Source organism: Triticum urartu, chromosome 2A (genome assembly GCF_056163025.1).
Source record: "Triticum urartu cultivar PI428250 chromosome 2A, HENAU_Tu73, whole genome shotgun sequence".
In the NCBI taxonomy this organism is placed as follows: Eukaryota; Viridiplantae; Streptophyta; class Magnoliopsida; order Poales; family Poaceae; genus Triticum; species Triticum urartu.
Genome location: NC_141874.1, coordinates 703270434 through 703276167, shown reverse-complemented (window position 1 = coordinate 703276167; position 5734 = coordinate 703270434). Strand labels below are relative to the sequence as shown.

The following is a 5734-nucleotide window of genomic DNA, read 5'->3' as shown; positions in this document are numbered from 1 at the left end:
ATCGGATGCTATTAGATTTTATACTGCCCAATCAATTAAAGTGTAGTGCTTACCCGGTGGATAGGTAGATGGGTGCATAAGTACGAACCAGATTCACAAGTGATCTCTCCCTTCCCGCGTCCAGTTACAGAACAGACAAGGGACTGAGCTACGTCCATGAATTACCTCCTGATGTTCAACAATGACTCTGGAGGTCCCGTGGTTGTATAGGAAACTTTAACTGAGTGATTTAGGCAAGTACTATTTATATTGAGGCATCTTACTCCATTGGCAATTGCAACTTGTGTGTAAATCACAACAATTTGCTGCTTAAATAATGCTACTGATATAAAGTGCACAAATTTATTTGCAGATTGCCTAACTTCATAGCACAGGTAAAGAATTCATAATTCAATGGCCCATCACGTAGATTTTCAGGCAACTACCGTCTACCTAGTAAATGTTGGGCAAGTTTTGGTCAATAATAACACAGTATGCAACAAATTATATCCCGGTATCCTTGAGTCATCACTTGTTCCTTGCGAGTTGGCCTATTGGAGCAAACAACACATATGAGTATGGTTTATATTTCACGTAAGTTGAGAGGCCTTACAGAAGTAGCTACGAGCACAACCGTACTGTCTTAATCTCTCAAAGTTTTACAACAAACGACTATCTATTTCTGAACCGATTGAAAAACTGTTGATTCCAAGTCAACAATCTTGAAGAAATTGTTGAAATTTCTTGGAACTAAGAAAATAAAAAATCTGTTTGGATAAGATAAATTTCGTATGCAACACATACAGTGAAGATACTACATCAGAAGCTACATGTTGAACCATGATGCTACTGATTAACTAGGATCTTGTTGCATAATTAATCACAGAGCTATTAAGCAGTTCAATCACACCTGAATGGGAAAATTTGGTGTTCCAAAAGCAGAACGCAGCTCCGCCGGTGGTGAGCACCTTGTGGACTTCGAGCTATGGAGAATTGCACATTCACGCAAAGGATTGAGTCAGAAGCAGTAGTAATGGGCGAAATCCAAAATGGCACGTACATGGTCTAGCTTACTTGAGAAGACGACTTTGCGCAGTGTTGGCTTTCAAAATAAATAACATGAAGAATAAATGTTGTGTTGTTATGAATGCATCTTCCCTCCGTGTATATTAGGTTGCATTTGTCTAGAACAAAAAATATAGACAAGTGACATTTGTGTGTTTTGGGGCAAATTCAGTGTAATCGTCAGGCAAAAAATTTGTGTTTTTTCGCAGGCCGCCTTCATTTGTAATAAAAAAAGGCAACAAGTTGTTGGTGCCATTTTTTGGGGCAAGTTCAGTGCAATCAGCAAGAAAGCAAAAAAAAAAATCTCCTGCTTTTTGGGACAAGAACTGTTAAGCAAAGTTTAGCAAGTCTTTATGCAAATTGTTTTTGTGATGTAGGCAAACCACATAAAGCTTTTTGCAGGCACCAGGCTAATCCCTGGGTGATCACAATGAAGTTTTTTGTTCCAGGCAAGTTTTGTAGATTACCTGGCAACACATGATGAATCCTATCCCAGTAGTTAGTTATGATTGAGTATGTTGAGAAATGAGAAATTTCAGCGCTCCCTTCTAACTGCAACCCAACGGCCCCTGCAATGAAATTGTCCGGTGAATTGCGATGTGCAAAGGATGTAAACTATCTGAACATTGATTAAAGGATGTAGAGGTTGATCTATCGTTCGGTGCTTCTGAAAAAGATGTCAAAGGAGTGCAAATGATACGTAGAATGTAGAATGTGGACGCATGTGCACCTGTTCTTAAAAGCTGTGTTGTTGTTCTCGTGTACATGCTTTGAAGTTTGGTGTGCACGGTGTTTCAGTTTCAGTGTCAGCAAAAACACAAGAACAGCAAAGCACACATCAACCCACGCACAGCTCACAAATCAAGTTGGTGCGAGCCGTCGAGCGAGCGAGGAACACAGCCCATGATGCGGCACTCGGGTAAGCCGTCGCAGGTGCAGCTGATTGACGCGGTCTGCGCGAACGACCCGACGCAGTCCAGCTTCCCGCACGGGTCCTTCAGGGTTAGCTTCGCGCCATACCCGAACCCGAGACCACCGCTTCAGGGCAGCCATTGCAAGAGGAGGCGACGGATCGGCCCTTGGTGCCGGCGGGCATCACGGACGAGCCGATGCGGGCTGACCTGAGCACCAGATCGCCCTCCAGTGTGGGCTCCGTGGCGGCCGTCCCCGATGGAGCCGCGACGGTTAGCTGACCCAAACTTCAGATCCTAGAAAGAGGGGGAGGAGACGGCGGCGCGGCTGCTGTGTATCCCCGCCGACCGGCTTGCCGGACTCCTCTTCTCTGCCATCTCCCCCTCGATCTCCCGGGCGTCGTCGGCGGCGCTCCTCTGCTTCTTCGCCACCTCTACTCGACGGGGAAAAGGGGATTGGGCTAGTGTGGCTTTTTCTGAGAGATAGCGAAGCAGTTTCGCTGTGTGCCCAAGCGGTTTAATTAACTCGGACGATTCGCTCCGACCGTGGCACACCTGGCGATCGTGATTGTGGATCCGACGGCGCGCAGGCCTGTGCGCTCGGGAGAACTAATCAGCACAGCTGCACTTTTTAGAATTTAGGATGATTCATATATATTGTCAAAATAACCAACCTTTTTAACCTAAAGCCGGTTAAAGATCACTTGAGCACAATTATAGTCACTTACATCAATAGTTTTAGTGGCTATGGTACCACACTATTATTACACATATACTACTAATATCAAAGAAATTATAAATTTAATTCTCATATATTTTTGACGCATTAAAGAAGGTGCCCTCGCATAGTTGTAAAAGGAAGATGGGAAATAGGGACCATCACTCAAGTTTTGGGTCTGAACAAATAGGTCAGTCACATATATAGTTTTTGGGTCTGAACAAATAGGCCAGTCACATATAGCTTTTCGGGGCTTTAAAAATAGGAGATATCGCTCAGTTTAATTGGTGAGCTTGGTTTACCACACAGACCTTTTTTGTGGGAATAAAACTTGTATTACTCAATCATAATGTTCTTACAATCATCAAGCACCACTTCTAGGACCTTTGGGGGACCCGAGCCAATCCATGTAATAGTTCTATCTTCAACTCTAGTGAAACTAGTAAGGCAATCACTAGCCTTATTCTGACTACGATTTACATGAGTAATACAAGTTAGCGAAGACATGAGTAATACAAGTTAGTGGGACAAGAAAGATGCCATGATGCAATCAAATGAGTTGATGTTAGCGAAGACATTGGAGACAAGGAAAGAGTTGGTCGAGAAGAAGACACGAGAGAAGCAAGACAAGTGGCAATTGCTCAAGGACGAGGGGTTGCGCAAGGCGGCCATTGAGGAGAGAAGAGCACATGCCGCTGATAACAAAGCCATGTCCAAGCTTCTTGCTGAAGAGAACCGGATCATGATGTTGAACCGCGATGACATGGATGACATCACCAAAGAATGGCATGATATGGCAAGTAGAGACATCTCGAAGAGGAGGATGCTAGCGGTGGCCGATGCGTGTTTCAGTGCCGGTGATGTTTCCTTATCGGGATTTGGAACCAGTGCCGCTGGTGCATTCAGTGTGCCCGGCGATGCTTTCGGTGCAGGAATTGGAACAAGTGTTGGCGATGGATTCGGGGGGCGGCGGTGGCATCGATGGAGGTGGTGCGGAGTGAAGATCATGACGACGGGTGAAAAGCAACCAAGATGATGATGGACGTGGTCGTCGCTTTTGCATGAAGTCCTTTTGCGTTTGTCATACAAAACTATGCTTTTATTTGCACGCGAGCTATGTTTTATTGTTCAAATTTGAACTCAATTGTTGGAATCACTGTCAAATTCGCTTATCGGGGGTTTTCGGTTTACGGGGCGACGTGCGGTGCGGCCGACCAGACCCTGCGTAGCTGACCCGCCCGCAAATCCCTTTTTTAGCGAACTGTAAACACATATTGCGGATGGATATTATACGGGGTCTGCTAGAGATGCTCTAACTATGCAACGGTCTAGTGCTTCCATGCCGGCCAAAAAGAGAAAAAACTTGATTCAATCGATCTCCACTACTAATAAACAATCAAAACTTTTTTAAACGCACCCCACAAACGTACACGAACCCATTACCACCACAGGATTAGGCCCATTAAACTTAATCCAACCGCTAGCCTTGATGTAATTCGTTCTCTGTGTGCACTTAGCAATTTACGTTGACTGACCATACTCCATCAAGAGAAAAAATATCAAACTTCACACCCACGTCGTCGACTCCCTACAATCACGCACGCAAAAATAGAAACTGCCATCGCTTGCCTTTGTGATCCATTCTTTCAACCCCTGGAATCACGCACGCAGAAAAAAAACAACTTCAATCACGCGAAAACGCCATTCAACACATCGAAACAACCTAGATGAGGAGTCTTCAATCTCGACCGTCGCGGCCATGGATTTGTCCAGCTGGGACTGGGGCGCCGTCCGAGATGTACCAGAGCGCACGGCAGCTTCTGCTCTCGGCACGCGATGGCGTGGTCCGCATCGAGGCGGCGGCGGTGTTAGGGTTATCTCTAAACGTCCGAGAGGCTACGGCGACTAATGTTCGACGACGATGGCAGGCAACGGTGGCGAGCTCCGGCGGGCCGGGCCGGGCAGCGTGTGGCATCGCGGGGAGGCAGGCCTGTTATGGGGGTGGTCAAGGCGGCTCACAGTGGGGCTCGCGCTCTGCAGCCATGGCATGGCCACGCCGGCAGGGGGGCCTGGCTGTTTCTCGCACGACACGATGGACAGCGGGTGGGACTCTGGGATGACGGCGACCAGGAGGCCGGGGCTCGGCGCATCACCCGCGCAGGTGCATGACCAAGGCGGTTGACACCTTGCGAGACCAGAGACCGGCCCAGGCGTACCAATTCTGCCTCTCTTAAACCGTGTGTAAGATTCAAGAACTTGTTCATTTATTTGTTCAAATTTGGTGCGTCTGCGTGTTTTCGTTCTTGCCATGTTTCATTCGCCCAGTTCGTAGGGGATATGAGTTCTTGGCTTGGCTGTCGGATCGGCCGCAGTCGTAGGTTCTTCGATTGTGTTGGTTTGATGCTCGCGGGCACTTGTGGCCTGCAAATTCTTTCAGTTCATGGAGAGATGGATGGTCTAATTTGACCCAACAATGTGTCCTGTTAGTTCTTTATACAATTGGATCAACTTGGTAACCTAAGAATAATGTTCTGGTTATCCTTGCAAAGTATTTTTCTTGTTTCCGTATTCCATTTGTGCTGGAAATTACGTACGTGTTTTACAAGGAATGCTCTACCATTTTCTAGATGGAGCTGGACGAAGGGGAGCTAGATGACACAGATTCAGGGGAGCAAGAAGAGGATGATCAAAATTCCGAAGAGGAGCTTGGAGGATCACAGCCTGGTAACTTTTCTTCTCTATACTGTTCACGAGTGACCGAGGAAACATCCCAAATGACATCATTTCATAGGAAACCTCGAGACAGTTGCTGGATGGCAAGAGTACGTACTCCCTCGGTCTCAAAATTCTTGTCTTAGATTTGTCTAAATACGGATGTATCAAATCATGTTTTATTATTAGATACATCCGTATCTAGACAAATGTAAGATAAGAATTTTGGGATGGAGGGAGTACCTCAAACCACCACAGGACTACCATGTCTTCTGGTGTCCAGTTGGCAGTTGCTTGTCCGACATCATTAGGACGTTAGGTGAGAATGTTGTACCTGTGAGTTTTTTAC

General features: G+C 46.3%; 1 long non-coding RNA gene across 1 annotated transcript; it reads right to left on the bottom strand.

Annotated features, from left to right (window-relative positions):
• Nucleotides 1-310: 310 nt before the first annotated feature.
• LOC147986939 (uncharacterized) lies at nt 311-2441 on the bottom strand. Its single transcript, XR_015615253.1, has 3 exons — nt 1775-2441; nt 1512-1613; nt 311-962 (listed from the first exon to the last, which is right to left on the bottom strand). It is a non-coding gene; the product is annotated as an uncharacterized LOC147986939 (long non-coding RNA).
• Between the last annotated feature and the right edge of the window lie 3293 nt (nt 2442-5734).